We start from the raw sequence: 16,607 nt of genomic DNA, 5'->3' as shown, positions 1-16,607 counted from the left end.
CACTCCAGCGAGAACACGGCTGTTTCCCAAAGACGAGGCGGCCAGCCACCAACCAGCCTCCCCAGTGTCCACGAGTCCTTCATCGGAATGCGCGCCCCCCACCCCAGGGGAGGAGCTGCTGTGATGGGTTCTGGTCTCCCCGCACCACGCTCCCCTGGGCCCTGTCCTCTGGTCGGGTCCCTGAGTCCTGTCCTCGGCAGCATCTTTAAGGTTTAAGCCAGACTCTTACCAAACGACCGCTTAGGGGGACGTCCAGCTGTGAAATGGGGCTGAGACTCTGCACATGGCAGCCAGCGCCCTGGGGGGTTCGGCCGACACATGGGAAAGTCTGGCAGCTTCGGGCAAGAGGCACTTAAGCCGCACGACCTGCTGGGTCTGGAGACCTGGCGTGATGGTCAAGGCCGGCCACAGACAGGATGCGGGTGGAGGCTGCAAAGGTCACTGACCCTCAGGGCCCAGAGTCACTGACTCCTGTCCCCTGGAGGCCTTGGGGTCAGGGGTCACCACCCAGGTGTGAGAACAGAGGGCCAGCTCTCAGACCCCAGACCGTGAGACCCAAAGGAGCCAGATGGGGTGCCCAGCCCTCGGGCAGCTCTGGGTCCCTTTGAAGATCCAGACGAGTGGGGCCTGTGGCCGGGCACCAGGCCCTGAAAACAGGAGGAAAGCCCCACCCTGGCCGAGGCTTTCCTGCTCTTTGAAAAGATCTTGGCACCGGCGTCCTGCTCACAGAAGATTCCGGAATCAGCCTATTTCCCCCTCTTCTGTCCCAGGAATGCCCCAGGGGGTGGGGGACGTGAGGGAGCTGGTTGGGTGATGTGGCACCCGTACCCCACACCGGCCCCCCCCATGTTCCAGGAGCATCGCTTGGGCCCTGAGCCCCCCACCCCCACCCCCACGCCCACAGAGCCCTCCTCCCAACTCCCACCAGAACCAGGCCCCACGGAAGCAATGGGCCTGGTGGGGAGAAGCTGGAACTCCTGCCCATGGGGATGCAGCTCTGGCTGTGGGGGAACCAGGAGGGCCTGAGTGTCCTGCCCTGGCTAACTGTATGGGCATGGCCCATGTCACAGGCAGCTCCAGGCAGACCCTGCTGCAGCTGGGGGTGAGGGGGAGATTGGGGTGTTGGGGGAGGGGGAAGATGGGGAGGGGGGAGGAAGATGAGGGTGGTGGGGAAGAGGGGAGACAGCCCTTACAGCCTGCTCCAGGGACCCCACCCCAGGGCCTCACCCCACAGCCTTGGTCATCCGTGTCCCCTATGCCACCCTCAGCCCCGTGCGTCCCACCTCCAAGGGCGTGTAGAGAGCCAGGAGTGTCCATAGCTGCCCTCGGGGCAGCCTCACTGCAAGGAGCACATGGCCACCAAGTGTTCACAAGGCCGCCTCTTCTGGCCTCTTGGCCCGCGCTTCCAGGCCCTCAGTGGGCAGCTGGCCACCTGTCCCAGGTCCCTCCCTGGGTCTGTTTTGAGACAAGATCAGGCGTGTTCATGGTGGTATGGCTGGATACCCTGGGTATATTTTGAGGAAGGGCCTTCTGTCCTGCCCACTTCCCCAGCTTGAGCTGGCAATTCTGGGACTGTACCAGACTCCCACCTTGCCTCTCTGAGGGACTTGCCTTCCAGCCCAGAAGCTGCAAAATTCTTTTGATCATTCATATAAGACGTCAGCTGCTGCTGCTGCTAAGTCACTTCAGTCGTGTCCGACTCTGTGTGACCCCATAGATGGCAGCCCACCAGGCTCCCCCATCCCTGGGATTCTCCAGGCAAGAACACTGGAGTAGGTTGCCATTTCCTTCTCCAATGCATGAAAGTGAAAAGTGAAAGTGAAGTCTCTTAGTCATGTCCAACTCTTAGTGACCCCATGGACTGCAACACACCTCAGTAATTTGTTTTCTCTTTAAATTACCTCTATATGTGGTAATTTACCACATAAACTGGTGGTCCAGTGGTAAAGAATCCGCCTTCCAATTCAGGGAATGCTTGTTCGATCCCTGGTCGAGGAGCTAAGATCCCACATGCTGTGGAGCAACTAAGCCCGTTCACCAAAAATGTCTGTGTGCCACATTGAAAAGATCCCTCACGATGCAACCAAGATCCCTCGTGCTCCAGGTAAGACCCAGCACAGCCAACAAATAAATAAATACCATCTATTCTGTGTTCTCACGAGTTAGTATCTCAGGGCACAGCGAACACTCTCAGTGACGGCAGATGTAAATCCACCCCGTGGAAACCTAGAAGCCAATTGCCTGGAAGGTTAATCCCACCCGGCTCTCAAAATCCAGTCTGGGAGCTGGGTGATGACCCAAGTGCAGCCACTCCTGGGTTGTCGAGGTTGGGGCTACACCCTGGGGAGCAGAGGGGCATCCCGGCTGGGACCTTCGCTGGCTCTCCTCTGCCAGGGACCCAGGGATTGCAAGAAGCTGGGCTGCTCCTGGGGGCTCAAAATACAGGTGGGCACATCCCGCTGCCCAGTCCTGGAGCCTTTGCCAGCATCTGAGAACCCAGGGCTGATGGGACCTGTGGCCAGACATCCAGCAGGGACAAGACCTCTGGGGCCTGGGGAGTGTCGCCTGCAGGCTCAGGGCCGGGGAAGAGCCTGACCATGCTTTATTTTTTTCTCTGTGAGACCCCAAAGTTGGGTGGCAGCATTGAGAATAAATAAAAGCTGAAGCACTGAGTGGCCTGGCCCGAAAGTGGCTTGGAATGCATTAGCCCGGACCACCAGTCTGTGCCCCAGGCGACAGGTGACAGGGCCTCCTGCCCCAGGTCACCCTGCACCCCGCTCTGCATGCCTCATCACATCAGCGGACAGCTGAGGCCACCCACCTCCCCGGGACAGCCCAGGATCCAGGGGCTGCCCCCGGACGTCCCACCTGGGGCTGGGGCCACCGAGCTGGGAGGGGCCTGCTCACTACCACCTCCCCTGGTGACACATGAGGACACAGCTCTGTTGGTTTGGGACTTCCGAGGAGAGGCAGCAGGACCACAGGACCGAGATCTACACATCCTCCCCGACCCCAAGAGGAAGACCCTGACAGTGGTGGTGAGGCTTCTCTGCCCGTGGAAGCCCCACCTCCCCATGTTTCCACTCTGATGCCCCGAGCAGTCAGAACTGCCATTTGTTTTAAATAGACTTTACATTTTAGATTTATAGGAAAACTGTGAAGATAGTGCAGAGGTTCCCATCTGCCCTGTGCCCAGTTTTCCCTGTTGTTATTGTTGTTCAGTTGCCAAGTCATGTCTGACTCTTCAGACCCCATGGACTTCATGCAGCACACCAGGCCTCCCTGTCCATCACCAACTCCAAGAGCTTGCTCAAACTCATGTCCATCGAGTCAGTGATGCCGTCCAACCATCTCATCCTCTGTCATTCCCTTCTTCTCCTGCCTTTAATCTTTTCCAACATCAGGGTCTTTTCCAATGCCTCAGCTCTTTGCATCAAGTGGCCAAATTATTGAAGCTTCAGCTTCAGCATCAGTCCTTCCAAAGAATATTCAGGACTGATTTCCCTTAGGATTGACTGGTTTGGTGTCCTGGCCATCCAAGGGATTCTCAAGAGTCTTTCCCTATGTCACAGTTTGAAAGCATCAGTTCTTCAGTGCTCTGCCTTCTTTATGGTCCAGCTGTCAAAACTGTATGTGACTATTGGAAAGACCATAGCCTTGACTATATAGACATTTATCTACAAATGCAAAGTGATGTCTTTGCTTTTTAACACACTGTCTAGGTTTGTTATAGCTTCTCTGCCAAGAAGCAATCGTTTTCTAATTTCCTGACTGCAGTCACCATCTGCAGTGATTTTAGAGCCCAAGAAGAGGAAATCTGTCACTGCTTCCACATTTTCCCCTTCTATTTGCCATGAATTGATGGGACCAGATGCCATGATCTTAGTTTTTAAGCCGGCTTTTTCACTCTCCTTTTTCACCCTCGTCGAGATTCTTTAGTTCATCTTCACTTTCTGCCACTAGAGTGGTATCATCTGCATATCTGAGGTTGTTGATATTTTTCCCAGCAATCTTGATTCCAGCTTGGAGCTCATCCAGCCTGGCATTTCTCACAATGTGCTCTACATATAAGTTAAATAAACAGGGTGACAATAAAGAGCCTTGTACTCCTTTCTCAGTCCTGAGCCGGTTCCCTGTTCTTACCTATTGTTAATATCATGCATCACTGTGGTCCATTTGTGACAGTAACGAGCTGATGCTGATACCCTCATCAGGGTGTGATTTTGTTCTTTGTTTTCAGCATGTTCCTTCTTTCTGGCACCACAAATGCTCCAGGCGCATCTTGTTTATCTCCTGCCATTTCTCCAGGAGGAGCCCTGGTTCCTTTCACTGGAGACATTTGAGAAGCCTACTCACTGCTGCTGGGGTCATTGCTTCCAGGCCCTCTGAGCTGACTGAAGGGGGAAACACTGACCCGTGTGCAGACACGTATCTGTGAACATTTCTCTGTGTAACCACCTACATCTTCATGAGCCACATCTGAGTTTACATCCCTGTGTCTGATCTAATCCACACTCTATGGGTCACTGCAGGCACCCCCCTTGCTTACAGGAAATCAGTCCTGAATATTCATTGGAAGGACTGATGCTGAAGCTGAAACTCCAATACTTTGGCCACCTGATGTGAAGAACTGACTCATTAGAAAAGACCCAAAAGATGCTGGGAAAGATTGAAGGCAGGAGGAGAAGGGGACGACAGAGGATGAGATGGTTGGGTGGCATCACCGACTTGATGGACACGAGTTTGAGCAAGCTCTGGGAGTTGGTGATGGACAGGGAAGCCTGGCGTGCTGCAGTCCATGGGTTCACAAAGAGTCAGACATGACTGAGCAACTGAACTGAACTGCACTGAAAATCCATCAGTCACTCCGGCCTCTCCTTCGCTTATCTGTAAACTCTGCCCCCCTTTGGATAATGTAAAGAAGGTCAGGGCAGCCCAGAGCCTTCTGGTGGCTTATAGCACACTCAGAGCACCACCTGAGGGATGTCCGGACTGCATTCACCCTGGCCCTCAAGGATCCGAGCCCCCCAGCAGCCAAGCTTGGAGCACACGGGTCCACTCCCGCCTCAGGATCTTTGCACATGACAGGCAGGTGTAGACAGAGGCATGGATCATTGGTCAGTGTTGACAATGGCCGTGAGCATGATGGGCGTTGGGATGTTTATTATGCTCTTCTGTTGACATTGATAAATATTTGACAATTTCCTAACAAAAAGTCAAAAATTGGGACTTCCCTGGTTGTCCAGTGGCTAAGACTCTGAGATCCCAAAGCAAGGTTTGACCACTGGTCAGGGAACTTAGATCCCGCATGCCACAACTAAGAACCTGCATGCCACAACTAAAAGATCCCACAGGCCTCAGTGAAGATTGATCCCAAGTGCAACAACTAAGATACCACACAGCCGAAGAAATAGATACATAAATGAATAAATATTTTTTGAAAAGTAAAAATTCAACCAATGGGTGGATGGTTCATCCCAGGATCACAATATTGATTGAGCAGGTAATGCTTTCCCTTTGGGTCTTGGAGGACTTCCACAGCCCCAGGACGTGTCAACCTAACATTACTCACGTTCCAAGAAGACCTTACAACAAGCAGGGGTCTAAGTTAGGAGGGTTTAAAAACAAGTCTGGAAATAAACACAAAAATGAAAGTGAACAGGATGGATTAGGAGCTATTTTTGTGCAACTGTAGCCATAATTTTGGTGATAATTATATTTGAGTGTGTTTTGTCTGCTTTGCTGTGCAAGAAGTTTAAAGTGTTAGAAGAATCATTCACACAAAATCAGTAATTGCAGTTTTAACAGTCTGAGAGAATTTACTTACACTTAGAATCAAGCTTTAAATGGCTAAAAAAAAATTGCTTTTCAAAGTTCCTTTTATTTTTATATAAAGTTGGACAAATAACATTAAGAAGATAGAAAGATGCTGCTCAAGCTCCTGCTTCACGATTCTTCCTTGTGCTTTTGGGACCAGTCATCACCCTCTCCACCCTCCTGTGTGTGGGGCGTTGGCCCCTGGGGTGGTTGCCCCAGGTGGGGGCCGGTGATGGGTGGTGGTGGTGGAGGGGGAGTGACTGGCAGGCAGAGGCCCTGCCTTGAGGAAGGGCTGGGATGGGGGTTACTGCCTTGGTGCTTCCCACACTGGTGGGCTGGGGGGTGGGCAGGAGAACATTGCAGGCCTTGGCGGAGGTGGCACAGGGAGGCTGCAAAATGCAGCCGGGCTGCCCTCCCCTCTCTGCAGACATGCCCCTGGGGTTACAGCCCATCCAGGGCGCCTGCGGGGCACAGATGCCCACTGTGAGTGTGGCTGCCACGCCGCCTCCCTGCACACGCAGAGAGCCGCGGGGGCTCCAGACAGAATGTTCCCGTTGCAGCCAGGACCCCGTGTGGGGCTCCCTCTCAGCTGCCTTTCTGTTTAAGTTCTTCTTGTTTGAGTTACAGAAATGACAGCGAGGAAGGCCTGGCCATGAGGCCACATTGCAGGCGGCGGGGGGGAAGCGATGGCCCAGCAGCTGCCTTTGAGCACAGGGGCATGATTGTGGCCCCGAGGGCTCCCCACGAGGCCCCACTGCCCCCTCCTTCTGCCACCCCAGGGAGCCGGTGGGCGCCCATGGGTGGCTTTACCATCTGATTTAAAATTCACCTGTGTTAAAAAAAATAGCTAGAAAAGACACATGCACTCCAATGTTCATAGCAGTGCTATTTAGAATAGCCAAGGTGTGGAAGCAACCTAAGTGTCCATTGACAGATAAATGGATAAAGAAGCTGTGATGCATATGTACAATGGAAAAATACTCAGCCATTAAAAGTAATGAAACGCTGCCATTTACAGGACCATGGGTGGACTGGGAGGGCATTATGTTAAGTAAAATAAGTCAGAAAGACAAATGCTTTACGATGACACTTGTATGTGGATTCTAAAAAACATCACAAACTAGTGACTATAACAGAAAAGAAGCAGTCTCACAGATACAAAGAACAAGCCAGTGGTTACCGTAGGGAAAGGGCAGGGGGAGGGGCAACAGACGGATAGTGGATTAAGAGGTACAAACTATCAGGTATGAAATAAGCTACCAGGCTATCTTGTGCAACACGGGGAGTATAGCAAATATTTTATAATAGCTATAAATGGAGTAAAACCTTTACAAATTGTGAATCACAGGCTTCCCTGGTGGCTCAGGGGTTAAAAAAAAAAAAAATCCATCTGCCAGTTCAGGAGGCATGGGTTTGATTCCTGATCTGGGAAGATACCACATGCCACGGAGCAACTAGGCCCATGAGCCACAACTACTGAACCCATGGATTGCAGCTGTTGAAACCGTGCTCTGCAACAAGAGAAGCCCGTGCACCACGCCTGGTGAGTCGCTCCTCTCGCTGCAACTGGAGGAAAGCCCATGCAGCAATGAAGACCACGCACAGCCAAAAATAAAATAAATAAAATAATTTAAAACTTGTGAATCCCTACTGTACACTTGTAAGTATGTAATATTGTACGTTACTAATACCTCAATAAAAAAAGAAACATAAAAATTCACCTGTTTGAAATGTATTTAATTGGTGGTTTTACCAAACTGTATAGCCATCAGTGAGCTTCTCTTGTGGCTCAGACAGTAAAGAATCCACCTGCAATGTAGGAGACCTGGGTTTGATCCCTGGGTTGGGAAGATCCCCCGGAGAAAGGAATGTTTACCCACTTCAGTATTCTTGACTGGAGAATTCCATGGACAGAGGAGTCCTCCATGGGGTTGCAAAGAGTTGGATGCAACTGAGCAACTAACACTTTCACTTTCACAGCCATCTGGGTAACCCACTTTTAGAATATTTCTATCACCTCAAAATATCCCTTTTGCCCCTTTCAGTTAATTCCTGTTCCCACTCAACTCTGAGCGACCATGAGTCAGCTTCCTGTCTGTGGGTTTGTCACCTGGACATTTACTGTAACAGAGACCATCCAGCATGTGTGTCGGTCACCCAACACGTTTCCAAGGTCACCCAGGGCAGCAGGCAGCTCTTCACTTCTTCTCAAGATGGGGTGGTTCTCCATCATGTGAGTGGACACACACTGGTCCTCTCATCTGTTGATGGCATTTGGGTCACGTCTACCTCCTGGCTGTTGGCAGTCAAGCTGCTGAACATTTGTGAACACTTGTGTCAGATCTTTTGGTGGACCTTCGTTTTCATCTCTCTTGGGTAGATATTAAAAGAGTCTCTGTTATTAAAGTTGTGCTTTTGGAGTTGGTCAGATGTGCTCAGGACACAGGGTTCACAAGGAACAGAAGGAATAGATGGAAAAGTGGGCAGTGAAGTTGACACCTTGTGAACTCCCAAGGCGGTCACTGTCACTGCAGGCATGGGAGCTTTCATGCCTGTCACTTTATTTTTTTTTTTTTACTTTTTGTTTTGTATTGGCATATAGCCAATTAACCATGTTGTGATAGTTTCAGATGAACAGCAAAGGGACTCAGACCAACATACATGTGTATCTGTTCTCCCCGCTGTTCCTTTCCCATCCAGGCTGGTCAACTATTTTATGAGATGTGTGTTAGCTGGGGGTTCCCCAAAAGCAGAGCTGGAGGCAGACGTGGGTACAGGTGGGTCACTTGATGGGACCCCCAGGAGGTGGCCCAGGGGATGTGAGAGGGCAGGTGAAGAAAGGCCACGTGCAGGATCTCATCAGCGTGTTGGGGCTCAGTCCTGCCCGGCACTCCAAGCATGGGACCTCCAAGGACAAAGGGCGGGATGTTGGGTCTTTTCTCTGAGGACTCCGATCCCCTGGCTGAGGGCTGACCCTGGGGAGCGCCAGCTGCATTCCCTGCTGCCTGCAGGTATAGACATTGTGTACAGGGGGAGTGGTCTTCTCCCTGCTCCAAGCTGGTCTTCACTCATCGCTGTCTCTCTTAGCAATGTCCTTCCTTTGCAGGCCTCACCACTGAAGCTCCGTATGGTGAAGCGTTGACCCCAAACTCCTTCATGGAGACTATCTGGCAGCCAAATGTTTACTTGCCAGTCTAAAAACAAAAGATTTCTTCTTTACAGAAATTGAACAAAGTATCTAGACAGAATGAGGACAGCTAGTTGGGTGTTACTGCCTCAGAGTCAGGCCTTTAGCAGTTCGGTGTTTGGCCCCTTCTCCCCCACCCCATCCCCCACCAAAGATTCATAGCCAGCTTCTCTCCCATCACTTTTAAGCAACATCTGCCCGTGGATGAGGTCTGCTCATACACGCAACTCCCAGTGAAACTTCGTTGCCTCATTTCAAAAGATGAACAAGAGAGTTTCACTGCAGAAGCTGAGTCTTGCCTTAGTGTGCGTTGAGGCTTGTACCCGAGCCTTGCTCCAGCTGCGGCCAGTGGAGCCCCAGTGGAGTCCCAGGCAAATGGAACTCAGCCATTAAGCAAAACATGGGAACACAGTTTATATGAATTAGAACGAACACCTCAGGAGACAATAACAGATGGCTTAGAAATTGTGGTTTCACCTTGAAGTCTACACAGTGAATTAATGTGCCCAGTTTGTTTGGATAGGTTGAAGGACACCACAACTACAAAAGAGTGTTTATTATCTTTTTTTTGCATATTGCATTGTCACAGCCCTCAGAGGTGGCAATAAAGAATGCCCTACCCATCAGAAAGTAGGCTGAGCACCGAAGAATTTATTCTTTTGAATTGTGGTGTTGGACTGCAAGGAGATCAAACCAGTCAATCCTAACCCTGAATATTGATTGGAGGGACTGATGCTGAAGCTGAAGCTTCAATACTTTGGCCAACTGATGCGAAGAACTGACTCATTAGAGAAGACCCCAATGCTGGGAAAGATTGAAGACAGGAGGAGAAGGGGGCGACAGAGGATGAGATGGCTGGATGGCATCAATGGACATGAGTTTGGGCAAGCGCTGGGAGTTGGTGATGGACAGGGAGGCCTGGCGTGCTGCAGTCCATGGGGTCACAAAGAGGTGGACACGACTGAGCAACTGAACAACAACCTGTCAGGAAAAGCTAGTTTCCAAAAGATCACTAAGATCAGACCTAAACTTTGATGCGCTCATCAGCAAAATTTAACCAAGTCGTGGTGAGTGTGAAGCTCATCACGAAAAAGTGCTAGCTAGAATCAACAAGCATGACCCTCAGCAAGCACTCAGTCACAGCATTGAGAAAGGACTGAAGACATAGGCCGTGAACAGACCACAGTGAGGTAAGAGATTGAAAATTATAGTGAAGCAGAAGTCAATGGAGACAGCTCTCACTGCAGTAAAACACCCATGTATAGCAATTGGAAGCAGGACCTAGTAACAAGCAGACCAAAACATCTGATGATTCTGGGCTTGAACTAGATAACAGCAATGCAAAAGTGGCATCTGACCCAGTAACGGACATGCTAGTGAAACTGAATTAGTACTGAGGCTTCATCCCTCGTTTATGGAAAAAGATGACTGTGCACAGACAAGATACATGAAGAGTTCAGGTAATGCCACTGTTGATCACTTATCCAAGCATCTGGCTGTGAGGTTAGCTTTGAAGCAAAGGAGAATCAAGCCAGATGAACTTTGATACAGCCAGTACGAAGCAGTATGCCATTTACATAGCCACAGCCAGGGGCCAGTTCAATGTGTTAAAAGGCTCTTTCTCTTTGGAATTGGTCAGTGAGAAATACTGGAAGGTGAACAAGCTCATGGAACTTCATTATGCACCCACAAAGGAGCACGAATGAGGTTTTACTAAAGCCAATTCTGAGAATGAACTTTTTTATAGCCTATTTCTTTAATATTAAAGATGTACCGTCATTACTTTTATGGACAGAAAAAAAAAGATGAACGGGAAACAAGGGGAGCATTAGACACAGGAGGAAAGGCTGGAACATTAAGGAGAAATCACAAGATAAATGGGACAAGCAGAGCTAATGCAGGGAACTAAAGGAGGTGGTTTTTTTTTTTTTTTCTAAAGGAGGTTTTAAATAAAGGTCCAAGTAGTATTCACAGAGAAGTTTGAGGATATACTGCATCTGTAAAACAAGAAAAAGAAGATAGGAAAGATAAGAACAAAGAATACAGTTGAGCTCTTTGCAAAAAAACTTTTTAATGTAAACCTTTGTATATTGTTTTGGCTTTCTGAACCTCATGGAAGTGTTATTTATTTGAAATAAATGAGTTTCATTTTTTTAAACTGATGAGCTCTTGGAAATAAACAAATAGGATTAGCAAAGCAAAAAAAAAAAAAAAAAAGGCACAGCAGTCTGTATCCAGATACCCCTGCCCCATAGCCAGACTTTTAGACTTTGGTTTCTTCTCTTAAAGAATATTGCCAAGACTCACCCTGAAGTGCATCAAAGGAAGACGAGTGAAGGAGGAGGACTGGTGGATGGACACTGGCCAGGTGTGTAAAGTTTGAGCACCATGCCTGGAGGATTCGCAACGGAGCTGGTTAACTCTGCTGTGTGTCTGAAGTCGGGAGATGCAGGGACCAGCCTCGGGCCAGCATCTGCTCAGCAGAACCCTGAGTGCCACCTTGGGCCGGGGCTCTCCAGGCATCTGAGAGCTGATGCAGGGCAGACATGCCCCAGCCCCTCCGCCAGCAGTGAGGAGGCAACTCAGGCCTCTCTCCACGTCTAAAGCCCCAAGACAGGGACACGGAGAGGCCTGGGGACTGTGCAGCGTGGGTCCATCGGTTCAGCTTCCTCCCAGACAGGTGAGAGCCGAAGGAAGTGCAGCCCAGGGGCCTTGAAACAGAAAAAGGGCCCACGGGAAGGTGGTCTCTGCGTAGGACCCACCTGCCCAGGGAGGCACGGGGAAGGGGCAGCAGCTGGCTGACCAGGCAGAGACACCCCCCACCCTGTACCAGCAGACACCTCAGGCTCCTGGAGCCTGAGTGCTGAGCGCAGTCTGAGCACAGGGCTTGCCAGGGCTTCCTCCTGAAGGCTCTCATCCCCCAGTGTCAGGCCCCCTGCAGCCCTGCTGGGCTCTGAGGTCCTGGGACTCAGGGCTGGATCCTCATGTCCACTTCTACAGGATCACACAGGGACCCCGTCCATGTGCTGGGCGTGGCTCACCCACGGTTGCGGGCTCCCATCTTCTCCCAGTTGGTGTGGATGAGCCACCCGCCCCCCTGTCTTGGCCCACCTCCTGCCCTGGGGCCTCCTCTGGGCTGGGGAAGAGGAGGCCCCCTGTTCACTCATTGTGTGACTCTCTTAGCGCCTCTTGGGCTACAGGAAGTGAGTAGCATTTGTGATAGCCCAGGCTGACTCTGTGAGGCAAGGGGTGCTTTCCGGCCAGCAGGGCGGGGAGCAGGACTTGGAGAGAGGAGGTGTGAGGTGGTGCAGGGCTCTGGGGGCATCTGGTGTGGGTTTGCTTCACCTGTTGTGACACTGGCTTTAGGGAAAGGGCAGCTGGGCTGGGCACCCCAAGGCTGGGGACAGAAGGGCAGAAGTGGGAGCGCCCACAGGTGTGTGCGAGGTGGGGGAGGCAGAGACGTAGAAACGGAAGGTGGAACCGGCAGCTGGGTGTCCGGTGGCCACTGGTGGCACCCTCGCCACTGGCCGTGAGCGACTGAGTTCTGACGAAAGGCACCAACTGGGACCCAAAGTCTGAGCTGGACTTGGGAACTGAACTCTTCTCCCAGGATCCAAATGCCGTCCTGTCCCCGCAGTGGCTGGGGTGCCTGAGGACGATCGGATAAGGAGGGCCAGCTCTGGGGATCCAATCAAGAGGGCATGGGAGGCTCAGAGAAGACTTTGGAACAGACCATCAGCCCTGCGGAGGCACACGGGCTGACGACACCCCAGGACGCGCTGATGGAGATGCCAGTGAACAGAGGAGTAATGACGATGTCAAAATCAGAGACACTGTTGAAAGGTTAGGCTCCAGTGACTTGGCCACACTCGTGACCAGCTCAAGGGTGCACAGTGGGGCTAATCAAGCCCCAGGGAAGGCGGGTGCCCTGTGGGTTGTGAGTTCACTCAATGACTGGCTTGCACAGTTGGGGACTCCTGAGAGAGACCTTGACTCCACCACGTGTCTCAAGCGGGAATGTGCACTGTCAGGGGAACCCCAGCCCAGAGGAGGCCCCAGGGGAAGACGTTGGCCTGTGGGGGTCCGGGGGCAGGGTAGTCTGGGAGAAATAAAGTCCCCACCCTCTTCAGGTTCATCTCAGTGTAGATCATCAGACTAGATGCCAGGAGGGCTCGGATGGGCTTTGGGAGGGTGGATGTGGCTGAGGGTGGACTGGGCAGTTTGGTGACATGGATGGGCCTGGAAATGACAGAAAGAGAGGCTGCTACAGAGAATCTGCCAAGAGAGAGGAAGGAGGAAGGGAAGGAGGGAGGGGGGGAAGGTGGGAGGGAGGGAAGGAAGATTCGAGATAGAGAGGGCCTGCTGGACTGGGGCCGAGAGGGAGTGGTGGCCGGCTAGTGACAGGCGGCTAGCACATCTCCTGTGTCTCCACACAGCAGGAGGAGAAGGCGGGAAGGAGAGACCTGCCTCTGGGGGCTTCCAGAAGCCCCTCTACTTGCCCCTTTTCCAGGGCTAGGCAGGGGAGTGTCTGCAGGGGTCATTTCTTCCTGGAATGCAGGCCCCGATGCATTGAGGGGCCATCTTGTGAATGAAGCCAAAAGTGGTCCTGAGTGTCTGATGGCAGAGGCACGGGGGAGCCTGGTGCATGGTGACCTTGCAGACACTTATTGGGCTCTGGGGTCCCTTGAATCCTTGCTGCTGAAACTGTTTACCACAGATTGGGACTCGAACCCAGCCAAAACTCTGATTGGGACTTGAACACACGTGGCGGGGACTCGAACCCAGCCAAAACCCACAGTACCTGGCTTCAAGGCCTAATGAGGCTCAGGTTCTTAATGTCTCATCACAGAAAGAATTCAGTGAGAGACCAAGTGATAGGTAAGAAGTGGATTCTTCAGACTCAGAGAGAAGCACAATCCACAGACAGAGTGTGGGCCATTGCAAAGGGCGTGTGGCCAGGAAATGTGGCATGGTTAGTTTTTATAGGCTGGGTAATTTCATATGCTAATGAATGGGAGGATTATTCCAACTATTTCTGGGAAGGGGTGGAGATTTCCAGGATTTTGGCCACCGCCCACTCCTTGGTCTTTTGGAGAAGGAAATGGCAACCCACTCCAGTATTCTTGCCTGGAAAATCCCATGGACAGAGGAGCCTGGTGGGCTACAGATCATAGGGTCGAAAAGAGTCGGACACAACTGAGCGACTTCACTTCACTTGGAACTGTCATGGCACCTCTGGCTGTGTCGTTTAACTTACTGATTGAGGATCGAGGTCTAGTCTTGTCTGCCATCCTGGTCCCATTTGATTCTAACTGGTTTATGTTGTGTCCTTGGGCTACATTGTCCTTTCAAAAGTTGTGCCCTGCCCCTTTCTCTCCGGTTACACTACCACCCAGATGGGGCAAACAGGGGCAGAGAGGGTGAGGGACCAGCCTAAGGTTGCAGTGGCTGTGGGCTCCACCGCACTCCTGACTTCTTCCCTCTGCTTGTCTTTAGAACCAGTCCCATTCGCTGCAACCCACCGCCCAGTGCCAGATGGACCCTGTGGTCTATTTGTGAAGAACCCAGGGGGTGGCCAAAAGTTTCTCCTTCTGGTGGCCTTGTTTGCCATATGCATTGGTCCAGCCTGACCGACTATCTTTTCTTCTGAACGTGCCCTTGACCCTGGCTAAGGTATCTGGCCAGAGTTTTCTGCCCCCACTCCTACCCCTGCTGGCAGGCAGCGGTGGCCAACTGCCCAGACCGGGTTTAAAATTTCTGTCTGAAGTTTTGGTAAATGGCTCATTTAGAGAATTGATTTTCAGAAAACTGGTCAATTAAGGTCATTTTGTTAATTGGCTTTTAGAGAATCGATTTCCCATATCCTGATCCAGACTCTTTCCCAGGATGCCCTGAGGTGCCCTACTGGGTCTGTGGGGAGGCCAGAGAGAAGTGATGTCTGTGGAGCATCCCATCAGTGGTCCCAACGGGTGTCCACAGAGACCCCATGGACTTCCTGGCCAAGTTCAGGGACAGCTCGTTCCCTGGTCCAGGGATGCGGGCTCACAGGCACATCCATCACCCAGTGGGGAGGCTTGTCTGGAGGGTGGCTGGACCCAGCTAGCTCACCACTCAAGCCTGGTGTTCCCAATCTCTCTTCCAGGGCCCCTGAGGCTGGCAGAGTGTACTCCCACCCTCAGCTTCTCTCTTCTGACCTCCTTGTTGTTGTTGTTCAATTGCTAAGTTGTGTCCAACTCTTTGCCACCCCATGGACTGCAGCATGCCAGGCTTTCCTGTCCTTCACTGTATCCCAGAGCTTGCTCAAACTCATGTCCATCAAGCTACTGATGCCTTCCAACCATCGCATCCTCTCCTCCTCCTCCTGCCCTCAATCTTTCTCAGCCTCAGGGTCTTTTCCAATGAGTCAGCTCTTCGCATCAGGTGGCCAAAGTATTGGAGCTTCAGCTTTAGCATCAGTCCTTCCAGTGAATGTTCAGGGTTGATTTCCTTTAGGATTGACTGGTTTGATCTCCTTGCTGTCCAAGGGACTCTCAAGAATCTTCTCCAGTGCTACAATTTGAAAGCATCAGTTCTTTGGCACTCAGCCTTCTTTATGGTCTAACTGAGAGAGCTAATTCTTAGGAAGGTTAATAAGGAGTCCAGGGCCCTCAAGCAGGAGAAAAGAACAAACTTTTTTCTACACAGCTTTGTCTTAGTCACATAAGACATTGTTTTCTTTAAGCCCACATCTAATGATTATACAACAAAACTCATCTTGCTCAAGGTTATGTTTTTCCTTAAGCTCTGTACTAATGATTATATAACAACAATGTATCTTGCTCCAGGACATGTTTCTCCTTCTTAACAAGAACCTTCTGACTAATCTTGTCATCTTAAGACATATGTTGTGGGAGTGGGTCTGGTAAAAGTATATAAGGCCTTGATAAGACTAGCGGAGGAAGGCACTCTCTGTCCCCCTTCCAATGTTGATGTCAGAAGGTTCCTCTGTCCTTTTTCTTTTTTCTTTTTTTTAAAATATTTTTTCTTATAATTACTGTTAGGTGTTATATTTTTATGTCATGTATTTATTTTTTCCATTTATTTTTATTAGTTGGAGGCTAATTACTTTACAATATTGTAGTGGTTTTTGTCATACACTGACATGAATCAGCCATGGATTTACATGTATTCCCCATCCCGATCCCCCCTCCCACCTCCCTCTCCACCCGATCCCTCTGGGTCTTCCCAGTGCACCAGGCCCGAGCACTTGTCTCATGCATCCAACTTGGGCTGGTGGCCTGTTTCACCCTAGATAATATACATGTTTCGATGCCGTTCTCTCGAAACATCCCGCTCTCGCCTTCTCCCACAGAGTCCAAAAGTCTGTTCTGTACATCTGTGTCTCTTTTTCTGTTTTGCATCTTTCTAAATTCCATATGTATGTGTTAGTATACTGTATTGGTCTTTATCTTTCTGGCTTACTTCACTCTGTAAAATGGGCTCCAGTTTCATCCATCTCATTAGAACTGATTCAAATGAATTCTTGTTAATGGCTGAGTAATATTCCATGGTGTATATGTACCACAGCTTCCTTATCCATTCGTCTGCTGATGGTCAGAAGGTT

General features: G+C 50.9%; 1 pseudogene; it reads left to right on the top strand.

The window, feature by feature from the left end:
- The first annotated feature begins 1,061 nt into the window (after positions 1-1,061).
- Positions 1,062-10,724, top strand: LOC110136069 (E3 ubiquitin-protein ligase RING2-like; annotated as a pseudogene).
- Positions 10,725-16,607: the final 5,883 nt, after the last annotated feature.

The sequence above is a fragment of the Odocoileus virginianus genome, chromosome 4, assembly GCF_023699985.2.
Source record: "Odocoileus virginianus isolate 20LAN1187 ecotype Illinois chromosome 4, Ovbor_1.2, whole genome shotgun sequence".
NCBI classification, from domain to species: Eukaryota; Metazoa; Chordata; class Mammalia; order Artiodactyla; family Cervidae; genus Odocoileus; species Odocoileus virginianus.
Note: the sequence above shows the minus strand (reverse complement) of the source record. Positions and strands in the feature narration are given on the sequence as shown.